Here is a 12,844-nt window from a genome sequence, read left to right on the forward strand (position 1 = left end):
GTTTAGGATACACAAGTTGAAACCAATATTGCTCCTACCACAAGCGGTAAAGGTGAGAAAAATAAAGCCGAGGAAGCACCTTCGGTGATGAAGAATACACAGGTGACACAAAGTGTCTTAACCAAAAAGGAACTAGAAACTAAGGTGTATATGAAAAAGGAGACAAGGAAAAGAGGTTGGAAGTTAATTCTTCAAGAAGAATCTGAGGGTATTGACACTGAAGAAGAACCTGAGAAGATGAAAGCTACCGATAGAGTAGCAAAGTCAGTGAAAAATGTGCCAAAGGCAACTGTTCCTATTGATATCTCAACTTTCAAGACTAATACCCACTTTGAAAGAACAATGAAGATATTAGGGAGTTATAGATTCGACAATGTCAAAGAACATTTTGATTCCTTAACTAAAGATGAGAAGGAGAAAATCATTCAACAGGTAATCAATCATTTGTGTCATTATAGTAGATTACCTCATGATATTGAAAAGGATATCTCAAATTATTTATATGCTATTCTGTTAAATAAATGGGAGGAAGCTATAAAATTGGAAAAAGAAACTATTGATGAGATATTTGTACAATATTTTCCCAATCCGTCTAAAGATGAAATTAGTGCTTTAGTTGATCAATACAAAACTCAAATTGATTTCAAAAAAAGAAGATTGAAGATACTTAATGGAAAGAGGAAAATTATTGAAACTGAGACTAATCAAATAGCCTACAATATTAAACGGATGGAAGATCTCATACAATCCTCTAAGGATGAGGAAGATACTGCTAATCGACCTGAAAAGGATGAAGAAGAGATTGTACAAGTTGATGAGGTCTATCCTATCAACAAGAGGGATGACACAATTATTCATGTTGTTGATGATGTTTAGGATAAAGTTGATCTATCAGGAGACATCATTGCACTAGATATCGAGCCACCTAAAATCACCAACTTACAGATTAATTTAGTTGAGAATTTGACAACTCAACCGAAAGTAGATAATTCACCATAAAAGGGACAACCTAAGAAACCCCAATCTCCATCGGTCTTACAAGATACTCAGAGGGAATCTAATAAGAATGTTGACACACAAACTTCTGAACAGGAAATAGAGAAAAATCAAGAGAAAGCAATCATTAAGGTAACATCTTCTGAATTGGAAAAAACATTAGTCTCTCAATAGATAGATGAAGATGATGATGATTTATTACACATCACAGAGCCTATCAATGTTGATAACATGAGAGCATCTGAAATGATGAAGATTGCAAATGTTATGCAATCTAGAGCGCACAGAAAGAGACTTAAAGAGCAAAGGATTGAAGCAGAACTATTCAGATAGATATTTTGATAAATCTACTACCGGAAACTTCTACAACACATTTGTCAACTCCTATTAGCAAGCTTGGTCAATTAGTCACTGATGCATCTAACCAACTCACATCACTTGAAGAATCAGCCCATGCATATGCAAAAAAGAGTTTTAGAAAAAAGGGTGGTGACCAGATCATTAAGGAAATTGATACTGGAAAATTGGCTCTATCACATAATAAATATTTATTGAGAAAATTAATTAAAAAGGGAGGAAAATATCTTGCTTCTACCTCTAATGTTTCAATCTTTTATTCTGATATCACAAAAATGCGAACAGAAACAGAGCAAGAGCTAAAAAGGGTATGCAATGCATATCTCCCACTTCAGGACTCTATATTTGCTTTTGACAAATCTGTAGATGATTTGCACAATAGGTTGGATACTTATGATAATGAGAAAGCAAAGAGACTCTAGTCACTAAGATAATTGAAGAGTCAACTTACAACACAAGTGAACATCATACAGAGAGCCTACACTAATGTTGAAGCTATTTTAGCTACCCTAGAAACTTGTTCACTAGATTCCATGGCAGAGACTAATACATAGATTATGTCTACACTTGAGTACACTGAGAATGTGATAGAGACATGGACAAATGCCATATCATAGTTGAAGAAGAACTTTAATGTTATTTTCATGAAACTGGCAAATGCATGATTTAATTTTTTTATTTTAGTTGTTGTTCTATATGATGAACACTTTGATACAAATTTTCTATATATATATATATATACATTTTTATTTTTCAATTTGGCATTGTTATCAAAGGGGGAGTAGAAATATGTATGTGTGTTTTTTACAATTTTGTATAATGTATGCAATAAGGGGGAGCATGTATATATGTGTAAATTGTTTTTTGTAATCACACTTAGCGGTATTACTGTATAATTTTTTAAGTGTTTCCATCAATGACAAAGGGGGAGATTGTTGGCTTGGTGATGACTGTAATAAATTCATTAAATGTTGTCATTGATGAAACACATACACACACATATGTTCATATTGTATACTGGTGTAACTTCAAGTTGTTTACACTACATCCGGTATACTAAAGGTTTATTTCTAAATGGTACTTGGCGACAACTGGTATATGTATAAATATAACCACTTGGTTATATATGTCTCAACATCAACATGAAAATCCAGTGGAGACTATCTCAAAAGCATCAAGGACAAGCAGTTTAACTCTAACCGGTATTAGGTATTCCACCCGGTACTCATAGATCTTGTGATGATTTATCCCCATTGATAATTTTTGGTAGTATTGTTGTGATAAGTTATGATCACTTGACCAGATACAATGCACCTATGTAATTGTGTTATGATTTCTTGAGGCTGACATGAAATCTAAATGTCTATATATTGACATCACAATGAATTATTTTACATGAGCAAAAGTGATATGTTATGTTAGAAGGCAAAAGAGTTAAGTTGCAGAGTATGTTGAAGAGCAGTGTTGAATATTCTTAAAAGGATATGATCAAGCAATTATTATGCTACTCAGACAGATCCAACCAATCCTGTTCTCTTCTAGCAATTACAACAGAATTAAAATCCCCTAACTAGGTAAGCTCTAACAAGCTTCATTGTTCAAATCCTCTAACAAGGTGATCCATTGATTTGGATTCAGAAATCCTCCACCGAGGTTACTCCTAACAGGGTACTACCTTTCACAGGGTATAAGCCTCCAATCAAGCTTTGGGATCTCTAACAAGATTCGCTCCTAGCAGAGCAGTTTGTAGACCCTAACCAATCAGTTATCTATTACTATAGATAGTTAACTTGTGAGTTCCATCTAACTATGGTTTTTACCTATTTGGGTTTTCCACGTATAAATACTTGTGTTATGGTGGATGTTTTACTTATTTTGGATGTTGTTATATCATTTTGGATTACATGCATTATATTTAAAAGCTTTGTTAAGTTCATCTACCGGTTACTAGTTGATGTATTTTTATTTTTGGTGTCAGTCATTCAACCCCCCCACCCTCTCAGTGCTTTTCAAGTTCATCAATGAAAGTATTTTCACTTGTTCAGATGTTGATCTTTCAACCAATTCATAAATCCTTCGGGGTCATATGGAGACTCTTCTTTGTTCAAGTTTCAATGAATTTATATTGTTTATATAATTTTGAACCTATTCCAAAGTGTTAGAATGAATATAAAATTCATAATACCTTACACATTTTGGTAAAACAATTCCTCTTTTGTTCTTTTTTATGTAAAAATTCTCCCTACACATAAATTTCCACACAATGTCCAAAAAGGCCAATTTGGGAGACACAAAAATAGGCAATTGATGTGGTTCCTATGGGAAACCATCTATTTTGATAAGAGTATAATCAAAGAAGAAGCACCAACCTCAACTGTTGTATTCAAAATTTATGAAGGGTTAGAAAATTATTTGTATTACAATGATTCCCATATAAGTAACAACATCTCTATAAAAGAATTTCTTTTCCATCATCGGTAAAAAATTTCAACCTCATTCGATCATCCCACTCATACTTGTGTTGATGTAGAATCAAATGGCACAAAAGGGAATAGTACTTAAAAATAATTATTCCACCATCCTCTCTAACCTTGATCAAGCCTTGATGAATCTCCTCCTTAATATAAGAGGCAAAATCATAAGTTATTTGTTTACATACTTATGCTAGATCCTCATTGCCATCATTATCATTCCAATTGGAATAGTGTTTTCTAGATCCTTTGCTAGAACTTGACACAATGCGTAATATATTTTGATGAAACAATTTGAACAAATTTTGAGACGAAGAAGATCCCTCTCTGATTCCAATATGGGAACCTTTTTGTTATCCCAACCCTTATTTTTGAAAAGAGGCACCACATTTGCCATGAGAGTTCATTGTACCTCCATTCTCTAGTGAGTTTACTTCTTAGAAAATTTTTCTTTGAAGCCTAGTCTGATAATTGAGAATGTACCCCTAACATAAACTTCTTTTGTATAATCCATAGGAATGTTAGGTGCCATTGGTTATACATTCAAAATATACTTATATAGGTAACTAATTTTATAAAATGACTAAAAGACACTATCATAATAGAGTAATATTAATAAAATAACAAACTATGAAAAAATATTAAATTACACAAGGTGATGCTTTTTATAACTTAGGCACTATGACCACATTAAAGAATTTATTCAACTAATCAAACAAATTCATGTAAAGACTCAAAAGAGTTATTTGATATTGTATGAGCCACATTAAAGGATTTCATACTAAATCATTTAATTGCTCTTATATTTAAGAAAGTGGGTTACAAAACTAGCTTTGATACACTATATGAGTCACATACCAAACTCAAGTAGTCAAGATCACCTACAAAATAATGACAATGAATGAATATATGATTAGAACATGCAATAATGGTACACCAGTCACATAAACTACTTGTGAAGCCTTATTTACATAGGAAAGTTGAAGAAATTGAAAAATATAAGAATATATCAAGTGTCAAATCTATATGGCATAAGAAATTAAAGGTAAATAGCCTAAAAATGTGCCCAATAAACATAATTAAATGTGAATGGGATCTAGATTAGAATTGATTAGATAAATATGAGATAGTGATTTTAATCTACTTAAATGTAAAATACATCATATGCACTATGTATACATAAAGAATGACCTAACCTAATCATAAAAAATAATGAAACCTAACCACTACAAACCCAAAATATTATTAAAGATAATTTAAATTACAAATAATTAAAAATTAATACAAAATGGCCAAATATGAGAAAGACAACTTGCATATAAAACTCAAAATCTTACTAATAAATATATATGTATACATAAAGAACAAGTTGACCAAGTTAGCTAATCACCATGAACTCAAAATGGAATAAAAAACTTTCTAAAATTATTATAAATCCATCTAAAACATCCAGGATGGGAAAGGGAATCTTGTTAACCAATATTTAGGTTACATATTTTGGGGCATTCAAAAATTAAGGGCGAGGATTTTTTTCATAGAAATATACCCAATAAAAGTCCTCCCTAAATCACTACTTGATTTAAGAACTAACTTACAAACCTAGCTGTAATACTATTAAAAGAATCACACACCAAACTCAAGCAATCAAGATTACCCACAAAATAAAAAATAACCTTCAACAATAGAGTAGCAAGGAATAAGTAGATGATTAGATAAGATAATAATTGTACAATAGATGAATAAAGTACATGTGATGTCTTATAATGACAAGGTGAAGAAATTGAACAATATAAGATTATGCCAAGTGTCAAATTTATATGAGATAAGACATAAACGATGAATATCCTAAAAATCCCCTCAACAAACATATATAATTGCAAATAGGATATAGACAAGAACATACTAGATCCATATGAGATAATGATTTTAACCCAACTTAAATGTTATATAGAACTCTTATGCACTATGAAAACATAAAAAATAATCTCACCTAATCACACACAAAAAAACAAAAAAACAATAAATCTAACCATTACAAACCTAAAATATTAAAAAACCATTTAATCAAGATACTATTAAATTTTAATTTAGAACCACCAGATATGAGGAAGGCAACTTTACATATAAAATTCAACATCTTACTAATAAATATATGAATACACAAAAGAACAAAGCTGGCCTAGTCGGGAATCACCATGATCTCAAAATCGAATCAAAAGCTTTTACCTAAAATTATAAAAAAATCGCATAAAATAAACTAGGATAGGAAAGGGAATCTTGGCAATCGGCATTCCTTCATAAAATAAAATAGGATAGGAAAGGGAATCTTGGCAATCTGTATTCCTTCTGGGTAAGTGCTTGGCTTCTACCCGGCAAGTTGTATTAAATACTGATTAGTTCATATCAAATATTTGCAAGCCGGACAACTCAATCATGATATGGCTCGATTTCCCTGCAGTAGAGTTGGGTTTCTCGCTCATCTTCCTCTTGATAATATACAGATTTCTGACAACAAGGAAGAGCAACAAAGGAGAGTTGAGATTGCCACCAGGGCCACGGCCATGGCCCCTGGTAGGCAATCTCAATCTCTTGGGAAGCCTTCCTCACCAGTCCATGGCTGAACTGGCAAAAAAGTATGGACCCATCATGTTCCTACGGCTGGGCTCGGTACCCACTGTTGTGGCCACTTCCCCTGCCATGGCCAAAGAATTTCTTAAAACCCACGATCTGATCTTTGCAAACAGACCCACATCATCGGTGTCCAAGATCATGGCCTACGAGAGTAGAGACGTGGTGCTAGCCCCCTATGGAGAGTACTGGCGGCAGATGAGAAAGCTGTGCACAATGGAATTACTGTCGGCCAAGAGAACGGAGTCATTCAGGTGGGTGAGGGAGGACGAGGCGTCCGCCTTGGTGTGATCCGTGTGGAAGGAGAGCGAGAAAGGCATGCGCCCCGTCGAGCTGCGGAAGCACCTCTACTGTCTCACACTAAACATAGTGTGCAGAATGTTTGTAGGAAGAAGTTACTCCGACCATAAACTGAGTGGAGGGCAGGAGTTTTTACAGCTGGTGACTGAGAGTATGCGTCTGGCAGGAGCATTTGTTCTGGGAGACTTCATTCCCTTTCTTGCCTTTCTCGATTGGGGAGGCCAGTGCCGACGCATGCAGGCCGTTAATAAGGTCTTCGATGCGTTTGCTGAACAGATCATCGATGAGCATGTTGAGCGGAGAAAGACGAAAAAGTCCGAAGAACCCGACATCATTGACATGATGTTCGACATGGCGGAGAGTGAAAATGTGGAGATACAAGTCTCTCGGATGCACTTCAAAGCAATCATCTTGGTCAGTTCAATTTAAATAATTTTGGTATTTTGTAGGCCTTCTATTATGTGTCTCTAACCCATAGATCAATGCTTTTACAGGATCTGCTAACAGCCTCAACGGAAACATCTGCTACAACCGTGGAATGGACAATGACTGAGCTGTTGAGAAACCCTAAAGCATTGGCAAGGGCGCAGCAAGAGATTGAAGTAAAGGTTGGGAGAGATCGCATGGTAAATGAGAGTGATCTTGTAAACTTAGATTACTTGCAATGTGTGGTGAAGGAAGCATTTCGATTGCACCCAGCAGGGCCCTTGCTCGTGCCACACGAGTCCACCCAGGGTTGCAATGTTGCAGGATATTACATTCCACCCAAAACAAGGTTGTTTGTGAATGTCTGGGCAATCGGAAGGGATGAAACTGTTTGGGAAGATGCTTTGGAATTCAATCCAGAGAGATTTATTGGGTCAAGCTTGGACGTGAAAGGCCAGCACTTTGAACTGTTGCCCTTCGGGACAGGAAGGAGGGGATGCCCTGGGATTTACATGGCGCAATCTGTTGTTAGCTTGGTTGTGGCTCAGCTCATACATTGCTTTGATTGGAGTGTGAAGGGCGATGTGGATAGAGATGAAGTGTATGGATTGACCATACCCAAAAAGGTTCCTCTTTCTGCTCTTCCCTCCTGGAGGCTCAGCACCAACGTACCACCATAACAATGGATACGCTTGGAAGAAAAACTACTAATATATTCATATAGCCATCCTACCACATGGAAATATAGGTAAGGTCCACCCACTGCTTGTTTGATAAGAGTATAAATATAAGGAATGGATATATAAATAATATTACTATTGTATGTTTGTGGAATTTTTTTTTTTGAATGTTGAAGTGTGTTTTGTCATTCAATATTTTATATGTAAAATTTTTGATACAAGTGAATATATGATTTAAATGCTATTTCTATTGTATGTTTGTGGAACTTGCTTCTTTATTTTCACTTAACTTTTTTCTGGATCAATATATGGAGACTGGTCCTACCAATAGTTTATATATATATAAAAAAAACATATGGAAGAATCTTGATACAAGCGAACATATTATTTAAAAATATATTTCAATAATGGCGAACAGGTGGAAATCAATTTAAAAGCTTTTTAACTAAAAGAGAAATAAGAATGATGTATGCTAATATATCAGACATATACATGTTTGTTTTTTCTATTAATTTATGTTAATATTTATTTGAACAATACAAAATAAAAATAATGTCAGATAAAATATATATATTAAATTAGAGGAGAAATCTCTTTTTTAGTTATTGAGTATGAACACAAGACTAAATAATTTTATAAACAAGATGATATATTTCTTCATATTTTGACTTGGTCATAATATAATCTATAACAAAGAATACATAATATTTTTTATTTAAAGTATATTTTATAATTTACTTTAAAGAATCTTATATATTTAAACTATTTTATTTGTTAAACTTATTTTATTTGATGTCAAAGTAGTGGATTGAATGATTGTTATTTTATAATTGAGTTAAGAAAATTATTGATATTTATTCTAGAAGATATATGTTTATGTAATGTGAATAATTTAAACTAATCTTCTTTTTGCACAAAAAAAACAGCAATAGTATATTTTATTGTCAAGAGTAAATTAGTTGTTAATATTAATACTATTAGTAAACAAATCAAACATTTTCTAACTTTGATGGGTAGAACAAATCCACTTGGAGTGCCTTTTGAAAATTGATAAGTTTACTTTAACAACCAATCTACCATTCTCATGAAATGATTTTTTTTAGGAGTTTCATAATATGATGGAGCTTCTTTTCATTTGGAGATACTTGTTGAGGTATATGAGGTAATAACTAATTTATAATGTGCATTTGAATTAAACACAAAAAAGAAGAAAAAATAGATATTCCTGTAATAAAGTGTAAACTTAGCATATTATAGGAACCATGAAAGAGACATAATATTTATAAATATTTTGATTATTTTCTAATATAATTGTCAAAATCTATTTAGCATCAGTCTCTTATAATTCTTTGACCTTGGAACTAATAATATTAGTAATAGATATAGAATGTTCACACATACACTCTTCAATTATTTTTGTACTCGTTGTTGAGGAATTGTGACCACAACATTTATCTCCTTAAATGCAAATCCAAAAATGAATTTCTTGATTGCTTCGAAGTGAATAGAAGTGTTAGACCTTTGAAATGAGAGAGGGTGTTGTATTTATATGCAACTTACACATTTTTAAATTTTATTTGTGGGGAAGACTAGACGAGGGTAAATTCCTACTATTTACAAAGAGGATTTTCATTCTTCAAATGTTAACCACAAATTACCTAGACAGAGTTGTCGGGTACCCTAGTACTAGTAAAACAAGCCATAAAAAAGGTTAGATGGTCCTAAAATTGGGCACAATTACGCATAAATTAAGAACATTCAACAAAGAAGGTCCAAACTTATTATTAAATTGTTAAGGTATATAATTTATGACAATATAATATGTTTATATATGTTTGTGTGTGTGAATGTATATGGATGCACGTATGTATGTATATATGCATGTATATGTATGTATATATGTGTATGTATGAATATGTGTGTATGTTTATTTATAGATACATACATACATACATACATACATACATACATATGTGTGTGTGTGTGTGCACTAGATACTAATATCTTTATTTCTAAAAAAAATATTCTTTTGGATAATAAAAAAGAGTTTCTTGATATGGAACACACCTATGCATAATTATAATTAATCCTTCTTTAATAATTGATTAAAAAAATATTTGAAATAGGAAAATTAAAAATAATTGTGCACTAGATATTGGTGTTACTGATATATGCTTAAGAATTTATAATTTTATAATTTTCTTATACATATTTATGTGATATGGAACAAATCACATTTTAACAATGTTGGTAACTATAAAAAATAAGTTATTAAAGTTTACATAAGAAAAAAACTCAAATCATTCTTTAAAAAAGTACAATATACATAGAACGATGAATAATCAATATTTTCTACCAATTTCAAATCCTTAATGGTTTTGCTGCAATGGATTATATAAAGTAAAAATAGGGTTATAAATACTAATTTTGAAGTCCCAGTTTGACCAAAAACTGGGATACACTATTGTAGTATCACCCACTTTTGAAAAAGATAAATTTACTAGGGATTACTTGTCAAGGATAATGAACATTGTAAAATATATAAACAAACATCTTTATATATTATATGAATTAATCAGATTATGACCCACATAAAACATTCATAGTATTTCTAAGAGAGGAATAAGAATATGAGAAATTTAAAAGATGAAAACAATATATACTAATGTGATAAGGAAGGCTACCTACTTGGAAATGTAGCGAATTTCCTATTATGGGTGGAGGAGATGAAAAATAAAGGTTGATAAGGTGGAGGGAATAGACATGCTTTATTATTAATTCATCAATAGAATATAATGACAAAAATATATATAGGAGAGAATAGCTATAATAAGTGTGTGGAGGCGGGAAAAGTGAGATCAGCTGACTAGGACCTAATCCCATTTTTGCCAACACATTGGGAATACGAAAGAGCCTAGGGAGATTAATAAATTTGGCTAATTAGTATGAAAAAGAGAGAGCCAAGGATTACCTCTTACAGTTTCTATTCCTCATGTTGCAAATGATGAGAAAAACTAGGGTTTGATGGATAAACTAGACTAGGAGATGAAGAATGAAGCATAAATGAAATTGAAATTGAACAAACTTGTAGATTTGAAATTGAGATGCTACAAACTGAGGCAAAATGACCAGGACAAGGGTACCACACCACTGTCCTTGAGAATCTGATAGAGAGTTGTAACTAGAGAGATGGAATCTAAAGGTCCTGAAGCTGAAACTTGTTGAAAATGACTGATTTTGAGGGGGACCAGCGTGCCACACCCCTATCTTAAGTAGAAATAGGGTGCCACATCCTTTTCTTTGACAATTTTATGCAAATTCGAGACTTCTGGGTGGTTCCAATGCCTTTTCTTGATCTGAAGCTGCCTCCAGGTACTTGTTCCTACACTTGCAACTAAAAAGGGAAGGTTTGGGTGGCTATATAGGGTTGTGCCTCATTCAAAACCCTATTTTTGTGATTTCCACCTCCATAAATAGAAGATAATATATTGAAAATTTATTTTCTAGAACCTTGTGTGTATGCAAGATCCAAAAATGAAAGAAACTAGAGCTACCCTGCACATGAGAGTAAACCCTAAATGTAAATGTGAATGTAAATGACAATGATTCAAACCAAATATACAAAATGATCTAAAGAATGAATGTTAATATGTAAATTGACGTAAAGAAGCTCATACAAAGACATGAAAATAACATGAAATCATACCAATCCCCAAGGGAGAGATATGGCCACTAGATCTCCTATTACTCTTCAATGTCTTCAAGGCTCCTAATTGTTGATGAATGCTTGATGAAATATTATTGAATATATTGAATATAGTTGAACAATCCACATAGGCTTATCTTTCACTACAGAGAAGGCTCTTTATTCTCTCCCCAATAGCCTATTCCTATATTTGATTCCCTTAGATCCCTTCAAATGAAGAAATGGAGCTTTTATATGAAACCCTAGATATTAATTTCAACTTGATTCCATCTTTAGGCCAACCTAGGAATTCAATTTCCCACCAATATTTTGGGGTTAAGTACTATAATATCATAGAATTATGCTGCCAAAATTGTGGGAAAAAAGTCGAGGACCATGTTCACTCCTGCCACGATCTAACCAACTTTTCACCAAATTTTCAGGGTTGTTAGATATGATGATATTAGAGCAAATCTCAAAGTTACAACTGATTTCGAGGTGTTTTGATATGTGAAATTGGGCTTTAAAGGTCAAAATAGGACATGTAGTCACATAAATCTGTCCACTTAATTAAATGAATACTTAGTATTTATTTGATTATTTAACCATCAATTAATAATTAATTAAATTAATATTTAATTAATTCATCTTAACCCTCTTCTCCTATTAATTAAATAAATTATTCAATTTATTTGATTTAATTCACTTAACCAAATTCATACCATTAATTAAATAAATAAATCATATTTGTTTAATTAAATCTTCTCTCACATATAAATAAATTAATATTTATTTAAATCCCCCAAAATCCCACCTCTCACATTTAAATAAATTAATATTTATTTAAATCCCCCAAAATCCCACCTCTCACATTTAAATAAATAAATCATTTATTTAAATCACCTTTATCCTCCACCCACTTGTATTTTCCTACAAAAGCAAGTTGTACAATTATTTTAAATAAATAATTTATTTAAATCACCTTTATCCTCCACCCACTTGTATTTTCCTACAAAAGCAAGTTGCACAACTATTTTAAATAAATTATTTATTTAAAATCCTATTTATCCTCACCCACTTGAAACCTTTAATGGTTTCCCTTAAAGTATTCAAACTTGATGGCTTTAAAGTCTTCAAACTTGATGGCTTCCTTCTATAGTCTTCTTAAGACTTTAATGGTTTTCCTTAAAGTCTTGAAGCCTTTAATGGTTTCCCTCAAAGTCTTCAAGCATTTTAATGCTTTATCTTCCTTTTTCTCATTTAAATAAATTAATATTTATTTGAATATTTATCCAAATACA

General features: G+C 32.3%; 1 pseudogene; it reads left to right on the forward strand.

The window, feature by feature from the left end:
* The first annotated feature begins 6,257 nt into the window (after nt 1-6,257).
* Nucleotides 6,258-7,858, forward strand: LOC131032524 (cytochrome P450 71AU50-like; annotated as a pseudogene).
* The last annotated feature ends 4,986 nt before the right edge of the window (nt 7,859-12,844 follow it).

The sequence above is a fragment of the Cryptomeria japonica genome, chromosome 9 (genome assembly GCF_030272615.1).
Source record: "Cryptomeria japonica chromosome 9, Sugi_1.0, whole genome shotgun sequence".
In the NCBI taxonomy this organism is placed as follows: Eukaryota; Viridiplantae; Streptophyta; class Pinopsida; order Cupressales; family Cupressaceae; genus Cryptomeria; species Cryptomeria japonica.